Genomic DNA, 25629 nt, shown 5'->3' on the forward strand with positions numbered 1-25629 from the left:
CCCCCCCTTGCCATCTCACCCGAGCTAGGGGCAGGGGGACACGAGAGGGGGGGGTGGCAAAGGCCACATGCAGACTGCAGGCTGGACCGAGCACTTGGACTCGAACTTGTGTGCCAGGAGGGGCCCCCACCCCTCCCCTTTCGGTTTCCTCTTGTTTTGTTTTCTATTATTATTTTTATTACGAAGTTTCATTCTTGTTGAGAAAAAAAACAACGAACTTTTTGTATCGATGAACAAAATATTCACAACTTGGGCAGTTGTGATGCGAATTGAACAAAAAAACCAAACACTTAAACTTTTTTTTTTTTTAGGTCTCAGAGGAGTTTGGGACTTTAGGGGAAAAAAAATCAACCCAGCACCAGCAGCTACCAACCACCATTCCATATCCTCACTTGAAAAGCATTAGTTACAGTCCAGATGTGGGAACTCTTGAAAGAAGTTCCTTATTGTGTTTGTCTCAGACCAGTGTAAACAAACCAGCCAAGCCACCACCTTGTTAAACCTGTAAGCTTTTAAAATTTAATATTTTTGCCAAGAACATGCCTTGATATAGTAGGCTTCGTAGGCTCATTTGTTTGTTTGTATTTTAACCAAGTGATGTGTGCCTGGAAAAAAGACCTTTGCATTCCAAAGTTTCATACTGGGTTACTGGTTACATTGCCACCACTTACTTAGTGGATGTTTAATTTAGAAGCGTTTTGTCTGCTCCCTCTGGAAGCCCTGGGCAGAGCTTAGTTTGTAGTTGTTGGGGAATAACTGCTGAATTTTTTAGCTGTTTTGAGTTGATTCGCACCACTGCACCACAACTCAATATGAAAAAAACTATTTAACTTATTTATTATCTTGTGAAAAGTATACATTGAAAATTTTGTTCATACTGTATTTATCAGGTATGAGAAAGCAATAGATATATATTCTTTTATTATGTTAAATTATGATTGCCATTATTAATCGGCAAAATGTGGAGTGTATGTTCTTTTCACAGTAATATATGACTTTTGTAACTTCACATGGTTATTTTATTGTAAATGAGTAAAAAAAATCTTAATTTAAGAGATTGTATGTAATATTTATTTCATTAATTTCTTTACTTGTTTACGTAAATTTTGAAAGATTGAATGATTTCCTTACAGAAATCTACATGCTGTGGAAGTAGTTTAAGAGTTTTCTTAGAATGTATAATGGTTGTAGCCCATCCAGCTATAAAGAAAAAGTGACCACATACTTTGCAGCAGGTTTAAATGTGGCATGCTTTTCTCATTCCATCTTTATAAACCAGCAAAAGATGTTTTTGTTTGCTTATTCCACCAGCTCTACTGTGACATATTCTGCATATACAGACATGTAGCAATAATGGGGGGTAGTCTCACAGTGCCTTTGGAAGGGCCAGAACTAGCCTTAAATCTTCCTCAACCAAATAAGTATTTTGTCTATTAGTGCTTGAGAGAATTTGAATGTAGGATGGGTTCAACTGCACAAAAGGAAAAGATTTTTACCACTTTTTTTTATATAGATAAAGTGAAGAGGCCACCTCTTAGTGCTAAAAGTATGTTATTACATGAATATGCCTTGTTCGATTACAGAAAATTCCAAAACTTGTACTATTTTTCTTCCCATGTAGAAAGGCAGGAATGCTTTCCTGACAGCAGGTGAATGAGCAGTAGCTTTAGTTTGTATGTACGTAGGTACAGTTGTGGAGCACTATGTATGTATGTACTCTGGACTACTTGGACAGAAGTAGGTATTTGAATGTAACAAGACAAGTCAACTTGAGTTGTAATATATTTTGGGGAATCAGTTCACTACAGATTGTGACTGTAAACATTGTACTGTAAATGTTTTGTAGTTTTACCCCAATAAAAGTTTTGGGAAAAAAAGGTATTCATGTGTAAGGTAGCTTTTTTTTTTTTTTTTTTTTAATGGGACTATCTAGCTTCCCATCATTTTGTCAGGCCTGGCCCAGGTCTTAGAGGGGGTGGGGGCTAGGATTTAGAGAGCTAGCAGAGTCTGCCCCTCCATAGTTTATATAGTAAATTCTTTAGCTGAAAAAGTAATTATTTGGACTGTCAAGGGCATTAGCTGTTTCTCTTGGTAATAAGATGCATCCCAGTGTGGGCTGGTGGCAAGGCCAGGCTGGGAGGCCTGAAGGGGCGTGGCCTGCCTGTGAGTCATCAAGTGGGTCACGTGTCTGCAGTGGCAGCTGAAGATTTTTTTTTTTTTGCTGGGACGCCCAGGGAACTAAACTGCTTGCGTGGGGAAAGGAGGGCAGTCTTGCCAGGCTGTGCTAAACTGGAGGTGTGGGGGGTTAGGTCGGGGATTTTCCTGGACTTTGGAAAGCCTGGTTGTGTCCTTGTCCAGAGAGGAGGGAAGATCAAAGAGGTTAAACTTATATCTGGGTAATGTTTGTTTATGCGGACAGCTTCCTCTGGGAGTGAGAGCACACGTGTTCCTTATGCAAATGGTTAGTGTCTGAGATGACCCAGTGGCCAGAAAGCAAATTCAACCCAGGTGTCTGGTAAAAGGAAGGAAAAAACCTACCAGTTTGCTGATTCTCAACATAGTTTAACAAAACCTTAGGTTTTGGGGGGGTGTTTTTTTTTTCCTACAATCACTTTAAAAACTTTAAAAACGGGTTCATAAATCATGTTTTTTCTTCATCTTTCTCCACCCCCACACAGTTCAGACACTTTTTCCAAAGTAGGTAAGAGATTTAGCAAGTTAGTTTTCTTATCTACAACAGCTGGGCTCTATCAACCAATACTCTCTCTCCCTGCATAGCCAGCCGCATCCCCTCACTCCCTGCATAGCCAGCCCGATCTCCTGTGTCTCACAGCTGAGCCGGCTGCGGGGGTGGGGTGGGGGGGCAGGGGGAGGGCAGGATGCCGGCCCCACCGGGCTCCAGGCAGCTGTTTCACGTTAACGATGATTGCACTGGTGTTAGCTGGAGCGTTTTGGTGCTTGGCGCACGCTGCCAAAGGGGATGAGGAACAGTTTCAAAGTTCTCCCAGATGCCCGGCCCTTGGCTGAGGGCCTCAGCAGTGGGGGAGGGGAAACCCGAGGCCCAGGAGGGCTCTCCAGCAAGGACCCTGCAGGCTCGCTGGCCTCTTCACCATAAAGAATGTGCAATGGGGAGGAAACGTCTAAAATGTGGTGCTGTTGAGGCCAGGCTGCGTGTCCAAGGCCTTGCTTCCACTTCATTCCAAAACTTACTTTCCTTAAACAAGTACTTTTGAGCAACTGGAATGTTCGACTTCTTTTGGGGGTAAGCCACATTTATTTTTCAAAATTGGTTTGTTTGCAAGCCCGACTGCTAAGATCTGATGTTTTGTATTTTAGACCCAGTGGAGTGTGGAAAGCTTTGGGGGGGAGAGGGGGGGATCATTCAGAAATTTCCTCTTGCCACAGATCAATGGAGGGTATGTAGGTCATTGTCTCTGCAGCGGCTGGAATTCACAGCAAACAAAACTCTCTACTATTGCTTGATCACCCTTAGGAAAGTTTTCGTGTAAACGAAAGGAACAAGAAATAACAAATTGCAAGTAAAGACAAGCCAGGATTTCTATCACAGGCTGGGGAGCGGAACTAAAACTGACTGGCTCAAAAACTGTGTTAACTCAAGATAAAATTCTTTTGTAGTTAATTGTGAAAACGAGCCCGTAATGTGTGTTTAGAATGCCCTAATAGGGTGGCATTTCCACCAGCTGTTTGAAAACGAAGGTGTTTTTTAAACAACCCAATTAGTGTGTACCACCTTCTAAATGATTTCAGAGAAGGGATGCATGCGTGGACATATTTTCTGCCACTCGCTCTGTCTGAATCTACTGCTGAGAGCATAAAAGGGGGAGGGGGGGCACCAAATAACTGTTGAGAAGGCCAAAGCTCTGCACCCACCCATGGGGATAGATGGTGGATTATGAGCTCTGCAGCAGCACAGGAACCCGGATGAAAGGGCCAGGCCTGGGAGGGCCCAAAGCAGTCAGGACTAACAGGCATAGCTCTTGGCTGCAAGTCTGGCCCTGCACCAGAATGCTCAGTCCTAAGATCCCCAGGCTGGGTGTGTGCAGGGAGGAAGCCCGCTAGAGTGCATTTGAACCTGGAAGGGAACTGTCCCCAGGCGCTCCCTCTTCAGTTTTGCTTGTGGTGACAAGAGTGGGGACAGATGTGACTCTGCCTTGAAAGTGGAAGTTGGGTCCCTCTCCCTTCCTTGGCCTTGCGAGTTAGTGGGAGCTGACTCGGCCCCTAGAGGGTAAGCCCAGGCCAGGCTTACCTTCCATCAGGGGCCTGTAGCCACTTTCCATTGTTACTACCTTATTTAATTGGGTTTGTTTTTTCTTGTTCGCACTCCAGGAGATGTGCAGCCCTGTGGCCATCCAGGGCAGGTCCAGTTCCATGCTGCCGGCAAGGCCAAGGAGGGAGGGAGCAACAGAGGGAGGGCCAGGGAGGAGCGAGGCCTGGCAGCTGGACAGGCCTGCCCAGGAGGAGCCCTGCGGGAAGGAGGCGGGTGGGGGTCTGGGCTGCAGGAAGCCACAGCACCTCCGGGTCCCACCCCTGGCCTAGGTGTGTTCTTCCAGCCTCTCCCGACAGATTGTGCTGGACCTGGAAAGCCTATGAGTGTGTATGTGTCTAAGGGTGTCTGCATGCCTGGAGGGAGGCCTGTGGGGGTGTGTCCACATGGAGGGCGACGTGTGTGTGTGTGTGTGTGTGTGTGTGTGTGTGTGTGTGTGTATGGGTCCCTGTCAAGGTGGGTGTGCACATGTTCGTAAGTATTACCCTGTGCAGGTGCTCAGGGGCCTGTGTGTGTGGTGTTTCCGTGGGGGAGTACTGTGGTATGGGGCTGTCTGTGGGTGTGTGGATCTGTGTGGAGTATGTATGTCTATAGGGGTGTGTGAGTCTATGGGTGGGTGTGGAAATCCAGTGGTGTGTGAATATGGGTGTGAGCTTGGGTGTGTCTGTTGCTCTGGCTGTGTGTAGGTGTATGTGTGGATCTGTGTGTGGGTGTGGGTGTGGGTTTGGGTGTGCCTGAAGCTGTGGCTGTGTCTGTGTAGCTAATGCTGTGTGGGTAGGTGTGTGGGTCTGTGGGGTGTGAGGGAGAACCTGTCAGAGTTGCTCTATGTTTGGGTCTGGAGGTGTCTGTGTGTATGGGCGTGTGTCCATGTGGGGGTCAGGGTGTTAACACCTACAGAGGAAAAGCAACCCCTTTTAGCTGGCCTCTTTCAAGCTACAAACTGCTTTCAAAACCCGGAAATGATGGTCAGGCTGTCATCCGCTTCCTGTAGGGCGGTGGGCAGAACAGGGCTGATGGGAGGGTGGCAGACAGGCCTCCAGGCCTGCAGGGACCCCCCGACCCACCCTATTGCGGGGCACACCTGCCAGGGACAGGCCTCCTGGGCCTGACTAGAGGGACATATTTAGAAACAGTTCTCTGGTTGGAGGAGGAAGGAGCCCGATTATTTTCATCTGTGCAGAAATAGCTGTCAGATAGGCGTGCTGGTGCCCTGGGGTGAGAGCAGCTCTGAAATAGAAGGGAAGATATTCACTCAGGCAGACAAGAAAACTCCTAAACTCGCTGAAACCGGGTTTAAAATATTTCTCTAAAAATAAGCTTTGTTTTCCTTGTGGATTCCTCTGGCACTTGGGCCCTTGTGTCAGGGTGCTTAGCTGGCCTGGGAAGCCAGGCGGAATTTTTTAAAAAGCAAGTGTTTCCCAGCTGTGGCCTTGGAAAGTTCTCTGTTTTTCATTTATTAAACTCCTAGTTTCCGGCTAATTAAAATGATTTTCAAATAAAACTCCCTGGCTGAGCAATATTTGATGAAACACAGAATTCCCAGTGACCCCCTCTGCAGGAGGCTGGGCTGGCTGTGACCCCTCCACTGGGCCGGTGCTGGTTTTACTCGGGGGAGCGAAGCCTTTGAAATGCATGCCCAAGGCCTTGTCTTACCAAACCCCACCCCTCCTGTGGTGACGGGTGAATGGCTGCTTGCAGGGCAGTCTCTGAGCCCTGCCCCACTTGCTAACCTGCTGTTTCTTTCCCTGCTCCCTGGCTATTGTTGAAGATTCAGGTCCAGTCGGGCCATTGTGCCAGGATTTTATTGAGCACCTACTGGATGCAACACGTTGTGAAGATGGAAATGCAGGCAGGAGGCATGTATTGCTGAGGGCCAGAGGTGGTGTGATTCAGAGTTGCTGGCAGGTCCCCCTCACTGCCCTGGGGTTCAGTCCACGTATCACAGGGGTGAGATGCTGGGACTGCTGACCTGGCCTTTCATTCATCCCACAGGCAGTTCTTGATCACCTAGTGAAAGCCTGCACAGTGGTAACAGATGAGCTGACCGACATCATCCCTGCCTTCATGGAGTGTACATAATGTTTTCAAGCTTCATTCCTGGTGTAGCTTGAATCAGCCTTCTTTCCTTCGTATGGCTGCATAATATTCCATTGTATGGATGTACCACTTTTGGTTTATAGACATTAAAGTTGTTTTCCTTTTGGCTGTTGTTGAATGATGCTGCTGTGAACGTCCATGTACAGTTTTTGTGTAAACATACGTTTTCAATTCTTTTGATTATATACCTAGAAGTAGAATTGCCAGATCACATGGTAATGTTTAACTTTTTGAGGACTGCCATACTATTTTCCAAAGTGATGCACTGATTTTTGTAACTATTTAGTGTCTGTTTTCCCTACTCAACCTGATGCATGTTTTATGATGTCCACTTAAAAAAAACATAACACTTGTTCACAATAGCCAAAAAGTGGAAACTACCCAAATGTTCATCAACAGATGGATAAATAAACAAAATGTGGTATATCCATACAATAGAGTAGTATTTAGTCATAAAAAGGAATGAAGTATTGATTCACATTACAACATGAATGAATCTTAAAAACATTATGTTGCATGAAAGAATCCAGACACAAAAGACTACATATTATGTGAGTCTACTTATATGAAATGTCCAGAATACGCAAATCCATGGAGACAAAAAGTGGATTTGTGTTTGACAGGGGCTCTAGGGGATGAAGGGGAATGATGCTAATAGATTCAGTGCTGCTTTTTGGGTTGATGAAAATATTCTGGGATTAGATAGTGGTGATGGTTGAACAACCTTGTGAATATAGTAAAATTTGTGCACTTGCGTGCTTTAATCTGGTGAATTTTATTGTATGTGAATTGTATCTTAATTTTTTTTAAAGTTTGCTCACGAATTGAAATCTGGGGTATGAAAGAGAAGGACAGCCCTAGCCACCTTGGCTCAGTGAATAGAGTGTCAGCCTGTGGACTGAAGGGCCCTGGGTTCGATTCCAGTCAAGGGCACATGCCCAGGTTGCGGGCTCGCTCCCTCGTAGGGGGCCTGCAGGAGGCAGTTGATCAATGATTCTCTTTCATCCTTGATGTTTCTCTCTCTCTCTCCCTCTCCCTCCCTCTCTGAAATCAATAAAAATATTTTTTTTAAAAGAAGAATAAGAAAAGAAAGAGGATGAGAGAGCCTCTGTCAGGAAAACCGACCTCGCTTAGGGTCTGGGAAGCTTCTAAAGAAGTAGGAAGGGCATAGGGCAAGTAACAGTAAGGCAAGGGCCGGCGAAGAGTTTTCCAAGTAAAAGGAGCAGCGAGGTGCTTGCATCGGCAGCACATCCACTAAAGTTGAGATGATGCAGATATTAGCATGGCCCCTGCACAAGGATGACATGCAAATTCGCGAAGCGTTCCTTATTTTTAGAAGGTTACTAGAATTGGCTGTGGTGATCACTTTGTAAGGTATATAGATGTCAAACAATATTGTTTCTATGTTGTACACCTGAAACTAATATAATATTGTATGTCAACTATACTTTTTTTCCGTTGTGAATCCTCACCTGAGGATATTTTTCCATTGATTTTTAGAGAGAGTGGAAGGGATGGGGAGAGACAGAGAGAGAAACATCAATGTGAGAGAGACACATCAATTGGTTGCTTCCCACATGCACCCCAACCAAACCAGGGCCGGGGATCGCCTACAACTGAGGTACGTGCCCTTGACCGGAATTGAACCCGGGACCCTTCAGTCCATAGGCTGACACTCTATCTACTGAGCCAAACTGGTTAGGGTGTCAACTATACTTTTTTTTTTTTTTTTTTAAGGAGCAGCTAGTACAAAGGCCCTGTAGTAGAGGGAGCATGGTTCCAGAGAGGAAAGGAAAGATGGATACAGCACCTGGGGCTGGAGAACAGAGCAAAGTGGCACAGGATGGGGCTGGGGCAGTGGGCTCAACACTCAAGAGACCACTAGCCTGCCCTCTGCCCCCCCCCACCACCAACTCCTGTATTAGAGCATATTTTTGGTCTGATGACTTCTACAGTTTGCTTATATTATGCTTTGCAATTTGCTATATTTCAGTTAAACATTTCCAATTAAATGTTTAAATGAAAAAAATTGTCCTTAGAACACCCCCTAAAAATGTTAACACCCCTGAGAGGGGGACTCATTGGGACCTTTCATCTCAGAGCTCAGTAGGTTCCCCTCAGTGGGAAGACCCGGGGACTCTGGAGTCAGAGGTGGGGAATGGGTCCTATTTTCTGCCAATTACCCACTGGGTGACCTTTGAGCCTCAGTTTCTTCATTATAAAAATAAAATGGGTTAATCTATTGTTGACCTTGTTTTTGTTGTAAAGATTAAGTGAGATAATATTGGCCAAACGTTTTGCCCCAGTGCCTGGAGGTGGTAGGTATTCAACAAGAACTAGCTGGCTATTATTAGCATTATGTTCTTCCTCTTTCTCTTCCTCTCTGCCCCCAGCTCATGCCCACAAGATTGGAATGCCTTGAAGATCCTCAAAGTGACTCTTTATGGAGCCCCTATTATGCACTAAAGCTTTATGTATGTTAATAACAACCTTTATATCTACTACACAAGACTGAGGGACTACTGCTGCCCCTGTTTCAAAGATAAGGAAACTGAGCTCAGAGAAGTTACATGCCCGAGGCCAAGCGGCTGGGGAAAGGCTGAAGTAGAATTCAAAGGAATCTAAACTGTTGCTCCTTCAGATGGCCCCAGGCTGCCTCTCTGACTCCTCTCTCCCTGCCTCCCTCCCACACTGTCTGTAAACTCAGATTTCCACATCTGTGCTTTAAAAACACAATTACTTCAAGCCATTCTTTGCTCAAAATCCTCACTGAGAATAAAATCTAAAGTCTTCGCAAGGCCAACCTATGAACCAGGAGGTCACGATTTGATTCCTGGTCAGGGCACATGCCCCGGTTGCGGGCTCGATCCTCAGTGGGAGGCATGCAGGAGGCAGCTGATGAATGATTCTCATCATTGAGTTTCTCTCTCTCTCCCCCTCTCCCTTCCTCTCTCAAATCACAAAAAAAATATTTTCAAAAATATTTTTAAAATAAAATATATAATAAAACATAATAATATATTTTTAAAAATAAAATCTTAGCAAGTCCTACATTATCTGTAGGACCCAGCAGACCCAGCCTTCCGGCCCCACAGCCCCTTTCCTTTCTGACCTGACTCCTCTTTCCCTCATCCTGCTCCAGCCACGCAGGCCTCTTTTCTGTCTCAGGGCCTTTGCACCTGCTGTTCCCTGTCATGCTCTTCTACATGGCCTGTTTCCAATTTTCTGTGAAGTGTCACCTTTTCCGGAGCCACCCAGACCACCCTCTCTAAAACGACAGCCCCATCTGGCATTTCTTCTCCCTCATCCTGCTTATTTTCCCCGTCTTTACCGCCTCAGCAACCTGGACAGCAGGTGAGCAGGAGCCCCAGGTGCTCCTGCTCCCAGCTACCATTCCCCAGAGCCAGCTTCTAAAGCACTTAGGTGATCATGCCCCTCCTGCCCGAAGACCCTGAAGGGTTCCCTCACTCCTTCAATTCCAAGCTTCCAAGCATGCTCTTTGAGGCTCTGCCTTCATGCTCCCCTGGTGTCCCTCTGCCTCCTCAGTCTCAGCTGAATCTCAACCTCACCCGTCCACCCACCCAGTCCCAGCCCCAGGCCCCCCAGGGCCCTGTGCAGGCCAGGCCTTTGTAGCAGCACAGAACACATTCCCCTACACCCCTGTCTTCCTCCCTAGCCTGGAAGTTCCTTCAAAGTGAGAACCGTCATGTTCCTCTTTGCACACCCCAACCTGCTCCTGAAAGGGCCTCAGTAACTGCAAAAAAAAAACACCAGTGAGAATGGTGCTGCCCTCTCCCATCTGACAGGCGACGCTCAGAGAAACAAAGACATTTGCCCAAGGTCTCCCAGCTCATGAATGGTGTGGCTACGATGCCACCCACGCCCGCACCCCATGCCAGGGCAGAGTGCCTGGCCGTTCATCAGGGGGGAAATGCACAGTTCTTAGTAGACCCGGCCTCTCGTTGAGTTTTTCCTTTTATTCCAAACTTATGCAGGCTTTTTCTGAATATCCCGGCTGCAGACATTAAATTCCAATATGGACAAATGGGAACGTCCCTCCCAACCTTCCTCAGTCCCACTCAGCAAAGCTGATCACTTGGTAACCGCTTTGTGTGAGAAGTTCCAGAAACTTGATGGCGCAGCTCTGTCTATAAATATTTACCCACACACATTCATTTATGGTCCGGCTCACTGAATGGGGCGTGCTGTCCTCCTGCCCTCACTCGCCGTGGTATAGTTTCCATGGGTGAGGCCCAGTGATGGCTGGGAGCGCTGCATTACTCCACTGCTGTGCGCGTCCTTGTGCACAGACCCCGGGTGAGTGTTCCCACCAGGCGAATCCCTGAGGCAGCATTGCTGAGTGGTGGGGTGGCTCCCATGTTTCTGGAGATAATCTGTATTTAAACCCTTGAAACTGCCCGAGCTGGTTTGGCTCAGTGGATAGAGCGTTGGCCCTCAGACTGAAGGGTCTCAAGTTCGATTCCGGTCAAGGGCACATACCTCTGTTGCAGGCCCTCTGTTGCCTCGGAGACAACCAACCGATGTGACTCTCACATTGGTCTTTCTCTGGCTCTCTGTCTCTTCTCCTCCCTTCCACTCTCTCTAAAAATCAAGGGGAAAATATCCTCAGGTGAGGATTAACAAAAAACAACAAAGAAAACCTTAAAGCCCAGCCAGTGGTTGAGCATTGACCTATGAACCAGGAGGTCAAGGTTCGATTCTTAGGGCACATGCTCAGGTTTCGGGCTCAGTCCCTGGTGGGGGTGTGCAGGAGGCAGCCGATCGATGATTCTCTCTCATCACTGATGTTTCTATCTCCCTCTCCCTCTCTGAAATCAATAAAAATATTTTTAAAATAAAGTTTACAACCACAATAAATAAATAAATTAATTTAAAAAACCTTGAAGCCTGCCATCCCAGTAACCCTCCAACAATGTAGGACTAAATGCCCACCCCCTCCACCTCTCTCGGTGCCTCTGAGACCATTTCCGCCCCAGCTCACTCCTTGTGTGGCTGTTCTGAATTTCTGGAGTCCAGGCACCAGGAGCTGCCCCTTGAGGTCTGGTCTTTCTGTCTCCTGTCCTGTTCTCCCGTCCTCCTCCAGTGGCTAAGCCCCATCTCCCCCACCTTGGGGCTGGTGCCAAAGGTGAGGCTGCCCCAGAGGGCACCTGAGGGCAAGGAAGTGGGAAGATTGTGCCACTAATTGTGACTGTTGGTGGGAGCAGCAGAAATCCTCTGAGACAATAGTGCTGCCAGTGGAGGGGGTGAGGCTGTGTACCAGCAGGTGCGTCTCTGTGAGTGTGTGTGTGTGTGTGTGTGTGTGCAGGAGTGTGAGTGAGCATGTGCTAGTGTGTGGTGTGGTGTGGTGTGTGTGTGTGTGTGTGTGTGTGTGTGTGTGTCCTAGGGGCAGTTATGTCAGGCGTTATGTAATGGAGGCACTCCCTGGGGCCAGCAAACCGCAGTGGTGTAACCGCCAGCCGGCTGAGCCACCAGAAGGAAAGGAGGGAAAATGTAAACACGTTCTGGGCCTTTCCCTGGCCCGCCACAAGCAGACCCTGGACAGGGCAGCTCTTCCGGTTCCCCATTCCCACCACCTTAAGCCCTGTGGGCCGGCCTGGGAGGAGTGATCATGGAGGCTGAGGAGGCAGGGGCCAAGGGACAGCACCAAGAGGGGAGCCAGCAAGGTCTCCCTGGGTTCTGGGTCCGCAGTGGGCTGTGCACCCCCCGCATGAGGCATGCTGCCTTTCTCACCCAGAGCTGTCCTCTCCGAAGGGCCTTCGAGGGGCTCCCTTTGTCCCAGAGCCTCCGCCTGGCACAGGAGCCCCTTACCCTGCCGTGAACCATGTGGCTGGCTGCTCACCTGCTCCCATCCTTGGGTGGCCTCAGGGTGCAAAGGTGCATCTCCGCCCTGCCCCCCACGCCTCATCTGCAGGCCAGCGCATGCCTTCCTAGCCAGCTCCCAGCTGCTCAACGCTGCAGCACCTCTTCCAGGAAGCCTCCCTTGCCTGCTCCAGGCCTGTTCTTTCTGCGCTGAACTCCTGAGGCGCCTCTGGACATGCAGCCTGACATCTGGCCACGTACAATGGTCCCTTGTTCTCCAGTTGTTCACTTTAGTAATAACGGCCGCAATTATGCAGTCCATTCTCTGCCAAACCCAGTCCCTTGAGGTGCCCTCATTATCACTTGTCATCCTCCCGCCAACCCTAGAAGGTGGCATTCTTACCGCCATTACATAGCCGAGAACCCAAGCGGAGAGAGATGCAGTGAATTATCCAGCTACACCTGGAAGACTCTGATGGCAGAGCCTGTGTTCCTAACCTCCCAGAGCTAAGCTCCGTCTGCCCACATCTCTAAGCTCTTGGAGGACAGGAGTCTCTTCCATGTCCCAGCTGGACTCCTACTAGATGCTCAAATAAAGGTCGTGGCTTCCCCAGTGGCTGGCGTATAGTTGGTGCCCTTTCACTACAAGTTGCTGGAGAACTTGGTTGGACAGAATGGAATGGAATCTTTTATTCAGAACAATAGAGTGATAAGTTAAGAGCAGGGTTTTTGGAGTCACACAGCTGTATGATTGTAGGCAACTTGTGAAACCCTCTGAGCCTCAGTTTCCTCATCTGCAAAATGGGAATGGTGTCTTCCTCACCAGGCTATTGAGAGGATTACATTCAACGCTGTGTATGCTAGGAATGGCCCAGTGCCTGGCATGCATTTGGTGGTCAATAAAAGTCTGCTGCTGCTGCCACCTTCCCCCCAGCCCCTTCAGTGGTATTTCTGGACAAGCCTCTTTCCCTGTTTTATAGGTGAGGAAACTGAGGCCCAGAGAAACGTCTTTCCTGAGATCTTGCAGGGTCTGGATTGCAACTACAAGTGACTGATTCTTAACCCGGACTCTTCCCAAGACAGGCCAGTGTTTTCATCCAGGACAGTGTGGGTAGAGGTGGTGGGATCAACTGAAGAAAGGTATCGTTCTAGACTTTTAAAAAGTTTCTGATCAGCTCAAGGGTAGTGTCTTCTAAGAAAGGGCACCCACATCTTCCCATCCCAGTGAGGGGAGGGGTTAATCAGGGAGGGCTTCCAGGAAGAGGCAGGTATGAGTGCAACCCTGACCCTTAAAGGAGGAGACACTGTGGCACAGGCTGCAATACTTGGGCCTCCATGTACCCCGTCTGTGCTGAGTTTCCCTCTGGAGGCAGAGACAGGGCACAGGCCTGGCTCTCACAGGGTGAGGGGCCAGTGGATGGTTCCTTCCTCCCATCCTCGTCCACTTGAGCTGTAGGCTATTTGAGTAATGCTAACCCTACCACCTCAGGATGACCTTCCCACTACAATGTCAGTGCCAGGATTTTATTTTATTTTATTGTTGGTCTCTGTTACTGTGTTCCCAGTGCTTAGAACAGAGCCTGGCATATAGTAGGTGCTTAACAAATGCTTGAAGGAATGATTGCATCATCTCTACCCACCTGCCAATTGCACATTCACACCAGGTGTCTTTACGCCCGCCTGCATGTCCCTGCCCGCAGTGCCCTCCCAAGGCCTTCGTCTGGCTGTATCTTGCCACCTCTTGCAGAGAGGCTTCCAGAACGACGTAGACCTGCGCACCCCCTCTGCCCTCAGCACAGTGCGGGTGGTGCCCAACCAAGTCGCTCTCCCCTTCTCTTAGCTCAGGGTGGTTTCGGAGGAGGAAGGTGGGTGGGCAGGCCAGCTGCCTGGGGCTCCGTAGGGACCGTGTGGATAGTCCAAGGCTTGGGAGAAGGGGGCTCCTGCTACCTGCTGCCTTGCCCAGGCCAGATGAAGCAGCAGGGCCTTTTGCACGAAGTTTGACCAACCCAGGCCCGTGGCAGCGGAGCACGCTGCTGAAGCAGGTGTGGCTGGTCAGCCCCAGGAAAGCCAGGGCCCTGCAGCTAAGGCTTGCTTGGGAGCTTCTAGTGAGCTGGGAGGCTCAGGGATCCCTGGACTTTGGGGTCCTTCCCTTAGAGCCCTTTGCAGATGCCGTCACCAAGCAGCCTGTGTGCATGTGTCCTTATCAGTGAACAGAAGGGAGGGAGGGAAAATTCTCTTAACAAGGTGGAAACCCAAGCCAGGGGACAGGTGAGTAAGACCCAGAAAGCTAGAAAGCAAAGATGACTCAGGAGAAAGCTGTGGTCCTGGCTGAAGTCGAAGACGGGGCAGGGCAGCAGGAAGAAGGGAGCCCGGGGGAGAGGGAGAGGTGGCCTACAGCTGGCTCTGCTACCATCCCCCGCCCCCAGGGGAAGCATCCTGCTGCTCACCCTGGCCTGTGAGGTCCCGTGGGCCCAGGATCCCATCCTTGTCTTCCCTCTGTTCCCTCGAAGCGCTGGGCCCGTGCCATCACCCCTCCGTAGCGAGCGGATGGTCCATGAACTAGAATGGCTGGCTTCCCTCAGCAGTAAAATTGTCTACTGTACAAGAACGAAATGGCATAAAACCCACCACATCTGACACACAATGACACTACATAATGTCAGGGCCTCCCTCTGTTCCCCACTCTGGCAGCATCCCTGCACACCTTCCTGGGTCACCCCTCTGAGCCGGAGTCCCCAGGGGGCCTGCAGAGGAGGAGGGAGGGATGCAGAGGAGCCTGAGGCCTGCTTCGCTTGCCCTGCCCTGGGTGGGGTGGGGGTGAGCTCGCACCCCCTGTGCAGTCTGGAAGGTCCCTTTGCCTCCCTGGGCCCCTGTTCTCCTCCTGCTCCTTCTCCTCCCAGCTTCCTCCAGCCTGGACACCCCAGCACGGCCATGCCTTTCCATGGCAGTCGCTGTCCTCCTGCTATTCCAGAACACAGATCCGGAACCAGCCACACTGGGTCTGTCCCAGTTTTCCCACTTCCCAGCTGAGTGGCCTTGGGAAAGTTCCTCCATCTCTCTGTTACGTCCTGTTTCCTGGAGCTCCAAGTGGAAGCTTTGTTTCGTCAAATGGCCTCCCAGTTCCAGAGGCTGCAGGAAGCCCATTCATTCGCCCACACCACCGTTTTGAAATCTCTACTCCACCTTAAGAGAGAGGGTTACCCGTTACAGAGGCAGAAACTGAGTCAGAGAAAGTGCATGCCTTGCCCAGGGCCACCAGGCCCCCTGCCTTGAGGCCCTCTCTGCCTGCATGGGGTTCATTGCAACTCTGATGTCTGGGCTTTGAGGCGGGCCAAGGGCTCTAATAACAGGGGGACCATGTAGAGGCCTGTTTGCAGGGGACCAGCCCCAGCACAGCACCTCTGAAATGGCCAATTCCACCTGGCCCGGGACTGGGCTGGGTCTGCCTGTGTTGATCAGAGGGCATGAAGGGTGTGAGGTCAAGTTGAAGGGCAAGGGAAGGTGTGTGTGTACAGCACACCCTCTCTTCTTGTGCATACTCTTTAACAGATGCACAGGCATAGATAGGAGCTAGTGTGGGCATGGCCTTTTTTCTGGCAGGCTACACAAGAAGCTGTTAACTGCTTACCTTCAGACAGCGGTTGCCAAAGGGCGAAGGGGAGTAGGGGAGGAGTTTTACTTTTATTATTTTTTTAATGGCAGCAGATGTTATCTGAGCACTTGAGATTATGAGCTATTTATTCTGCTCTTTCTGCAGCGTCAAAAAAAGAAGGATGCAATGACAGTTGGTGGGAGAGGGGGTAAGGGTTTTTGTTGGATCTTGCTGTTGAGGGCAGGACCTGGCTGGGGGGAGGGGCTAAAGGGCCCATGGACACCACAGAGGGTATGGAGGGGGGAGGGGGACGACGCTTGACTTGCTGATCCTTTCCCCCCTACCCCCAACTGGTTCGGGAGGCCTTGGAGGGACATGCTCTGTAGCCAGGTCCTGCCCTCCTGTCCTTTCACTTCCTAGACCCCCGTGGCAGATGTGTGGACAGACATAACCCCTGCTGGCCAGTCCTGGAGGGCCTGGGGTCTGCCAGGGTGCAGGGTCGGGGAGGTGATGCTCTGACTCTCCAGTCCTGGCCTGTAGGGCTCCCTAGTCTGCAGCCACTACTGGCCCAGCACCAGGTGAGGCAGCCTGTGGTCCCTAGCTTCACTGCCAAGCCCCGACCACATCCGACGGAGACTCCCCCCCGCCCCCCCCGCAACACACACACACACCGCAGATGAGCACTATGAGATGAGTACTATGAGCTCCATTTCACAGGCTGAGAAATTGAGGTCCAGGTTGCTATGTGACTTGCCAAAGCCAATGGTGAGCCAGTGATAGAACAGAGCCGAAGATTCAGGCATTTCTCTATCCTGGGTGCTCAGCCTTCAGGGTGGGCTGATAAGAAGTGAAGTGAGTATGATCTCAGAATTATTTAAAGAAAAACATGCCTTAAAAGTGACCCAGCTCAATGCCATATGTCATTATGGAATTGTGAATTAAAACAACAAGTTACCGCCCTGGCTAGTTTGGTTCAGTGGTTAGAGCATCAGCCCACAGACTGAAGGGTCGAGGGTTTGATTCTGGTCAAGGGCATGGGCCTCAATTACAGGCTCTATCTCTGGCCCTGGTCAGGGTATGTACAGGAGGCAACCAATCAATGTTCTCTCTTGCATCAATGTTTCTCTCTCTCTCTCTCTCTCTCTCTCTCTCTCTCTCTCTCTCTCTCTCTCTCTGCTTCTCTCCCTCCCACTCTCTCTAAAAAATCAGTGGAAAAATATCCTCGGATAAAGATTAACAATAAACAACAACAAACAAACAAAAACAACAAGATACTAATGCATACCTTTTAGAATGGTGAAGATCCAAAATATGGACACCACCAAATGCTGGAGAGGATGTAGATAAACATTTACAACCATTCATTCCTGGTGGGAACGCAGAACGGTTAAGCCACTTTGGAAGGCAGTTTGACAGGTTTTTACAAAACTAAACATACTACGATCTAGCAGTCCTGCTCCTTGGAGTTTACCCAAATTAGTTGAAAACTTATGTCCACACAAAAACCTGCATGCAGATATTTACAGCAGCTTTATTCAAAATTGCCACAACTTGGAAGCAACCAAAATGTCCTTCAGTAGGTGAATGGATAAATAAACTGTGGTACAGCCGGACAATACTTAGCGCTAAAAGGAAATGAGCTATCGAGCTCATTGAAGACATGAAGGAAACTTAAATGCATAATGCTATGTGAAAGAAGCCAATCTGAAAAACCTACAGGCTGTATCATTCCAACTACATGACATTCTGCAAAACTATGGAAGCAGGAAAAAGATAGTGGGTGCCAGGGGGTTAAGGAGGAGAAATGGCCCACCCAGTGTGGCTCAGTGGTTGAGCATCAACCTATGAACCAGAGGCCACTGATCAATTCCCTGCCAGGGTACATGCCCAGGTTGTGGGCTCCATCCCCAGTGTGGGGCCTGCAGGAGGCAGCCGATTGATGATTCTCTCTCATCATCGATATTTCTCTCTCTCTCTCTCTCTCTCTCTCTCTCTCTCTCTCTCTGAAATCAATAAAATTATCTTTTTTAAAAAATAAAAAAGGAGCCCTAACTGGTTTGGCTCAGTGAATAGAGCGTCGGGTCCCAGGTTCGATTCCGGTCAGGGGCATGTACCTTGGTTGCGGGCACGTTGCGGGCACATCCCCAGTGGGAGGTGTGCTGGAGGCAGCTGACTCTCTATCCCTCTCCCTTCTTCTCTGTAAAAAATCAATAAAAAATATTTTAAAAAAATAAATAAATAAATAAATAAAAAATAAAAAAATAAAAAAGGAGGAGAGATGGATGAATACACAGAGCATAGATTTGGGGGCAGTAAAATTACTCTGTATCACACTACACTAGTAGATACATGTCATTATACATTTGTCTAAACCCACAGAGTGAACCTAAGGTGAACTATGGATTCCGGGTGATAATGATATCAATATAGGTTCATCGGTTATAACAAATGTACCACTCTGGCGCTGGATGTTGGTAACCGGGGAGGCTGTGTGTGGTGGGCATCATGGGAAATATATGTACTTTCCGCTCAATTGTGCTGTGAACCTAAAACTGCTCAAAAACATAAAGTCTATGACAAGACAAAAGAAGGGACTCGGGTGCAAGAGCTCAGAAGACCCGGCCTACAGTGTCTTCCATAAAAGGACACGTTTCCCAGGGCCCTAGGGGTCCCCACCAGCAGGGAGGTGGGGTGGGGATGCTCAGGGCCTGTGGTGGGCTCCCAGCCCCTCCCACCTCCCCACGCTTCCTGGAGGAGCCTCAGATCCCTGCTGACCGTTGGCCCCCCTCTCCCTGGCTTCCTGTTTGGGTTCCAGAGTCGTTTGGCCGTTTCTGCAGCTGAACTCCCGAGCTGGTTGGGTTGGTGGAAGGGAGGACACTTGCCCTGCCAGGGGAGCTGTTTGCGGGGGGAGGGGAGGTTGGGGAAGGACTTCAAGTCATTGGAGCCTCAGCCTCTGGTCACCTGGATGCTCACATCCTGACCTGTAGGCCCTTGAGCGGTCAGTTAGCTCTGCCTGCTGCCTCCATGCTGGGCCAGGCCGCTGAGGTCTCGGACATCACTCAGGCCCCATATAGCCCATGCGGGCAGATCTTCTTCCTGGCCCGTGTGACCTGAGCAGACCACTTCACCCAGGTGACCCCAGCCTCATCACTTGTGGGCAGGTGGGTTCACAAGGGCAGCGCTAATTCTCATGGCAGATGGGACACACACCTCACATATGCTGGGAGGGAAGAAGCCCCACCCTGTCCCCCTGCCACCTGCCCCAGCACAGCCTCCACCCTCGGGCTTGACCCCGGCTGCAGACCTGCCAGGGGTCCTGGAGAGCAGAAACACAGGCCTGCCCTCAGCAAACCCCACGCTGAGCAGGCCAGGGGCTCACGTGGGCAAGCACTTCCGGAGGGAACAGCACTGGGAAAGGCCAGGGGCCACTTAGGCAGCCCTGAAGGCTTCCTGGGGAAAGACTCTCCTGTCCGATGTTCAGGGATGAGTTATTCAGGCATCGAAAAACAGAATGGTGTCCCATGATCAGAGGCTCAGAGGCAGGCAGGTACCTGCTGTGGGCAGGGCTGTGGGTAAAGAAGGTGCTGGAAGATGAAGCCACAGGCGATTGGGACTGTCTGGCCCACTCATCCTACCTCCCCTCCTCTAGTCCTTTGGGCCTAGAATTGGCCTAAACCCTCCACTGCCCTGGGGTTTCAGCCAGATCACATTCCCTACAGGCCTGGCTCAGTCCCGCCTCCCCACACAAGACCATCAGGCTCTGCCAGGTGAGCCAGCCTCAGGCCACTGCCCCACCTGTGGCTCCAGGGTGGGGGTGAGGCCTAACTCACTAGGCCAGCGGTTCTCAACCTGTGGGTCGCGACCCCTTTGGCGGTCGAACTACCCTTTCACAGGGGTCGCCTAAGACCATCCTGCATATCAGATATTTACATTACGATTCATAACAGTAACAACATTACAGTTATGAAGTAGCCACGAAAATAATTTTATGGTTGGGTCATAACATGAGGACCTGTATTTAAAGTGCCAGAAGGTTGAGAACCACTGCACTAGGCCCTGGGGAGGCCAGATCACATACCCCCACAGGGCCAGGGGGAGGGGCGGCAGGAGGACGGCCCCCCTGCAGGCCCTGCTGGGAAGGAGGCTACAGGGACTGCAGCTGCAAGGGAATGCCCAGCCCATTCAGTTCTTCTGTTTGCAAACGAGAAAGGCGCTGCCTCAGGCCCCTCGGTGGGTGTGAGAGGCTTCCCTTTGGGCTTGCACAGAGATGCTGTTGGGGTGAGAGCTCTGCAGGGTTGGGGTGGGAGCACAGGGGTTCCCAGCTTCTACTTCTCCAGCTCCAGGAGCAGCCCACAGGGCCTCTCTGTTCCAACTGTCCCCACCCACCCATTCAACCTTGTGTTCTGCCCCCTTTTGACTCCCTCAGGCACGTTGGGATCCTGTGCCCCCTGGGGCCTACCAATCCGTTACTTCTCTGTATTCTTTGGGAAAACGAAGAGCTCCCAAAGCAGCCCATGCAAATATATGCAAAAGAGATGCAAATAAAAATTTGAGAGTCCTTCATTGAAAACCAGTCCGGGCATTGGATGCAGCTTCCCTTCTCCCTGCTCCACCGAATTCATCTAAATTTGTGAGTGACAATGGCTGTGTGCATCTGTGAAATGCAGAGCAAGAGGACAGGTTGGGGGCCCAGCTGGAGGCCTTGGGAGGAGGTTTGGCCTCTGAGTCTGAGTGAGCTGCAGGATCTGGCTTCTCAAAGATGGAAACACTGTTTATGGTTAAGAAGTACTGTTTCCTGGGTTTCCACGTGTCCTCTGGGAAACCACTGTCAAGGAAGGGGGCAGGCCAGCTTTGGGGAGCAATGGCCTAGGGAGGGGTGCTGTGCAGCGGGGAGCGGGATGAGGCTGTCAGGGTGAGCTGGGGTGGGGTGCTCTGAGTGACAAGGGCTGCAGCCCCCAGGGACACCTCCCAGGCGTTGGCCTGGAAACCCCCATTGGTGCCATTGCACTCAGTGCCACCGCTGCCCTGAAACAGTCACCTGGGAGCCGTCCAGCGAGGCCCTTGACCCCCGGGAGCCTCGGTTTCCTCACCTGCAAACACGGGCGATGGTGTGAGGAAACCACTGTGCCATGCTGATTCTAGGCAGGCCGGTCCGGTCAGATGATTTACAACCTGCAGAAAGGAGGAAGGCAGGGGGTCCTTCTAGACGTCTCTGTAAGAAGCTTAACCACCCGACTTCAAGCGATGAGCCCTGTTGTAGGAGGGACTTGGAAATCCCTGTCCAGAGCACCCTAGTCTCCATGTCACACGTCTCCGTGGCACTTAGCAAACAAGGAGCACCTTGGCTTGGGAGAGTCCCACGCAGGGTGCCCTACGGGGTGAAGAGTACAAGCATCCATCCAGGCGGGAGAGCCCCGGCCGGGTCCTCAGCTGATTATAGAGTCATCCCCATACGCCAAGGGTGTGGGTTCAATCCCGGGTCAGGGCACATACAGGAAGCAGCCAATGAATGCATAAATAAGTGTAACAAATCGATGTTTCTCTCTCTCCTACCCCCTTCCTCTCTCTCTCTCAAAAAAAGTAAAAATTAAAAAATTATATATGTAACTTGACATATATATATGACAGAAAGTTAAGGGGTGAAAAGAAAGCCAGTCAATCAGTAACTAGCTTGGAGAAGAGCTGAGTGGGGGGCTGAGACAGCTGTGGGAAGAACAGTCCTCGGTTCATTAACATTTTGTTGGCTTCAGGCCAGCCTCTGCCACTTTCTGGCTGTTTGAACCCAGACAAGTCCTTCCAGCGAATAACCCATCTGGAAAATGGGGAGAGCAATGCCTGTCACCAGGCTTGCGATGCGAATGCAGTTCCTCAGGAAGCAGAGGTAGGGAAGCCCAAGCTCAAAGGGGTGCTGGGCAGGCGAACCCGTGGCTTCTCCATGCGCAGAAACAGAGCTCATCAGCAAGGTGGTGTGTCTTTTTGTTAATCCTCACCCGAGGAACTTTTTCCATTGATATTTCAGGGACACTGGGAGGAAGGGGGGAGAGAGAGACATCGATGTGAGAGAGATACATTGATTGGTTGCCTCCCACACACACCCGGACGGGCGTCAGGGATTGAGCCTGCAACTGAGCTATGTGCCCTTAAGGCTTAACCCAGTGGTTCTCAACCTTGGCTGCACATTAGAATCACCTGGGAATCTTTTTAAAATTCTGATTTCTGGGCCTCATCCTCCGGAAATTCTGTTTCTTTGTTATGGGGTGGGGCCACAACATTAGTAACAAAGAAACAGAATTTCTGGAGGATGAGGCCCAGAAATCAGGATTTTAAAAAGATTCCCAGGTGATTCTAATGTGCAGCCAAGGTTGAGAACCACTGGCTTAACTGGTCCGAGGGCTGGCGCTCTAACCGCTGAACCACACCGGCTGGGGCGGTAGGGTTGTTTCTTGAATAAAGAATTCACTTTTTCTGGAGAAAGACTGCGCGAGCCCTGTGTCATACAGTCCGTGGTTCCTGCAGTGGGGAGGCTGACCATGGCTGGCTTGCTCCCTGGAGGGCAGGCCTGGGCTTGGGTGTGATCGAGCTGTCTCCACCCCCAGCCTTCGGAGGGCCACGTGGGCTGCACGGTTGAACTTCAAAGGACGGTTCCAACAGATGCAGCCAGTTTCCTGCAGCTGTGCAACAGCCCACGCCAGCCTGAATCACCCAGGGCAGGGGAAGCTGGGGGAGCAAGGCCCTGCAGAGCTTAGGGTCAGGCTAGTCTGAGAGGCTTCCTGGAGGTGACCCCCCCAGATCATCACTGCTGGAAGAAAGAAAGGAAAAGCCTGGCTGGGGAGGGTGCCGCTCCTTGTAACTCTGTGCTGTAGCCCATGGTGTTGGGGCCCGATATGTGTAGAGTCAGAGCTGTCTTTAGGTGGAGGAAGGAGTTGAGAGCCGATAAGAGCACTGATAAACTAGATCACACGTGGGACTGTAACCTACTGAACCAGGCCGCCCTCCAAGCCCCAGGAACACACAGCAGTTAGCTCCAGTCAAATCTTACTCCTCCAGAGAGCCCACCAAGACTGCTTCCAGCAGTGTGGCTTGTGGCTGCCAGGCTGGAGGAAGATTTCTTGGGTCCCTGCTATGGTATGCAAGAGCATGATGGGGTGGGCCTGGGGGCAAGAAGGTGGGGTAAGGGAAGGCCAGGGTGGGTGCACAGGGAGGTGGTGGCCAGAAGCACACACTCAGAGGCCCTGTGGGCTGGCCCTCCGAAGGTGGGAGGTATTTTTAGGAAGGCTCAGGTGCAGACAGACATTACACACGGTGGCCCGACAGGTGGTTAATATTTAATTTCTTCCTTAATCATTAACTCCCTGGCTGGCTGAAGAGCAATGGAACTGTTGTCAAATCAGTAACCACAGACGGAGAACAATGTCCACAGATCTCATTGCCTCTCCTGTAGCTGGGAGTGTTGGCTGGGTGGGGCCAGCCCTGGCCTTGGGGGCCCTGGCTCGGCTCCTTCCCGGGGACCTCGGGACATAGAGAGGGTATGAGGTCATGATCACCTCTGACCCTGGAGACACTTGCTGGGAGGGAGCGGTTCGGGGCTGGAGGTGGTGTCCATTCAGGCGAGGATTCCAGGCCCTGCTTTCAGGCCCTGACAGGCCATATGACCTCGGGTGAGTCACGTAGCCTCCCTGAGCCTCGGTTTCTCATCTGCACGCGGAGGATAAGTATTGCTATCTTGAAGGATTGCCGGGAGATTTGAATGAGATATGATGTACCAGGAAGTACTTTGTAGGCTGAAGACGGAGACAGGCAAACAAGTTAGAGAAAGTACAGATGGAAAGATACAGAGTGAAAGATTTTAAAGATGAGAGGGGAAAGCCAGTGTGCTCTGGTGTCTAGTCACTGAAACACAGCTCTGTTCAACGCAGTTGGTTTTGACTCAGGTCAGTGACTGGGTGTTGGCAAGGCCGCGTCCCCAGCTCTAAACGGGGGTTTGGGGTAAATTGAAAAGGAGTCCGCCTTGCACTCAGGAAGCAAAGGTGCCCAAACTCCAGGCTTGAACCTCAGAAAGATGGGCAGTGCTTGTGATGTAGGTCAGCAGGTCAGGGACCAGGGTTAGCAGGGAAGGGGTGGGGAGGGCAGTGTGAGCTGGAGGGTCAGAGTGAACCTCAGGGGCGAGGCCTGCAGGGAGCCTCCTGAGGGGTGAGTAGGAGCTGGGGGTGCAGCCAGAGGGAGGTCTCCTGTGTGCATGCGGGCAGGTACCCAGGAATTCAAGCATATAGCAGATTCTACAAGGGAGTATATGAATCACACCTACATACTCACAGTCACCCATGGGCACGTGGACACACACACACACAGGCACCTCCTTGGGCACGTATGTACCTCCTCTCCCAGCCCAGCCCTGACACCCTCTGGGTAACTCAGTGTTTCTGAGCCTGGCAGACACACCCATGAGAAGACTGAAGTCTCCAGGTGCCTCAGGAACCACGGGGTCTGCTCCAAAGCAGGGTTCCTTTTCCTCTGCCCCCTCCTTTAGCGGAGGTGCAGCCAGAGTTTGAGGGAGCAGCGGGCAGAGTTTAGAGTCAGCGTGAGGATCCATCATACATTCTTCAGTTGGGACAGGAGATAGGCAGGAGGCAATGGAGGGACCAGGCTGAGGCAGGCCTGGGGCAGCAGGCACATCTGCTTAGAGGAGGTGGGTGTGGAACTAGCCTTTAGGAGGGAGGGATTAGAGGAGCAGAGAGAGGCCCTGTGTGGGGGGCTACAGGGCCCCCAGGAGCCAAGCTCCCAGCCTCTCTCTGGCCACCCCACCCACATCCCATGCTCAGGCTGGGACCAGGCCCCCAGAGCCAAAAAGAAGCCAGGCAGAGAGACTCCTCAGAAATTGGCCTGAGCAGTAATAGAAACAGAATTCTGTGCTTCCCTCAGCGGTTCTCAACCTGTGGGTCGCAACCTCTTTGGGGGTCGAACGACCCTTTCACAGGGGTCGCCTAAGAACATCGGAAAACACATATATAATTACATATTGTTTTTGTGATTAATCACTATGCTTTAATTATGTTCAATTTGTAACAATGAAATTGGGGGTCACCACAACATGAGGAACTGTACTAAAGGGTCGCGGCATTAGGAAGGTTGAGAACCACTGTAGGGCCATAGAGAGGCCTGGGGTAAATGTCCTCCTCTGAGCTCTCTAAGCAAATACTAAGACTCGTGAGGAAGCCAGTCCTGATCCCTGGGGCCTGCACTAAGGAGATTCTAGACCAGTGGAGCCAGGATAGGGTATAAAAGGCTCACAGACCACCCAGCCTGTGAGGCACCCTAGCAGATCAGGCTCTGGACCCAAACTGCCAGAGCCTAAATCCTGTCTCCGCCTGTTTGGATTATGTGACCTCGGGCCTGTTACTCACCCTCTCTGTGTAACATGGAGATGATGGTGGTAAAGTACTTGCTGCCTCTGGTTGTTGCGGGGGGGGGGGGGGGGGGCGGGTTAAATAGACACAGGGCCCAGCATGGTGTCTGGGACATGGGAAGTGCTAAAACTGTTGGGAAAAAAACTTGCTTTCCTGGAGGAGGAGGCCTGTGAACGGCCCTTGAAGGGCCAGCAGGTTCTCCCCCGATCCAGGGGAAGGGAAGGTGTCCCTTTCCCTGTGGGGGGTCAGGTGAGCAAAAAAGGACTTGGCATGTTGGGGGAGCATGGGGAATTCTGGTGCGCACAGCTGCTGCCTGGAGGGTAAGAGGAGGTGAAGTTGGGTCTAGAGAGTGCCAGGAAAGTAGAATGCCCGGCTTGTCCAGAGCACTTGGAACCCAGGGACTTTGGAGATGGGCCCTGACACATTAAGAC

General features: G+C 50.9%; 1 long non-coding RNA gene and 1 other non-coding gene across 6 annotated transcripts; both read left to right on the forward strand.

The window, feature by feature from the left end:
- Positions 1–6: 6 nt before the first annotated feature.
- LOC106694912 lies at positions 7–9193 on the forward strand. 5 transcript variants are annotated; one of them, XR_002827161.1, is made up of 3 exons: positions 7–504; positions 6054–6232; positions 8776–9193. It is a non-coding gene; the product is annotated as an uncharacterized LOC106694912 (long non-coding RNA). The 5 variants fall into 5 exon arrangements; XR_002827162.1 differs by having other exon boundaries at positions 6060–6232; XR_002827164.1 differs by lacking the exon at positions 6054–6232 and adding an exon at positions 6278–6385.
- LOC111824218 lies at positions 7613–7716 on the forward strand. The gene has a single exon (XR_002827289.1). It is a non-coding gene; the product is annotated as a U6 spliceosomal RNA (small nuclear RNA).
- Positions 9194–25629: the final 16436 nt, after the last annotated feature.

This window comes from Myotis lucifugus, unplaced genomic scaffold, assembly GCF_000147115.1.
Source record: "Myotis lucifugus unplaced genomic scaffold, Myoluc2.0 scaffold_6, whole genome shotgun sequence".
NCBI lineage: Eukaryota > Metazoa > Chordata > Mammalia > Chiroptera > Vespertilionidae > Myotis > Myotis lucifugus.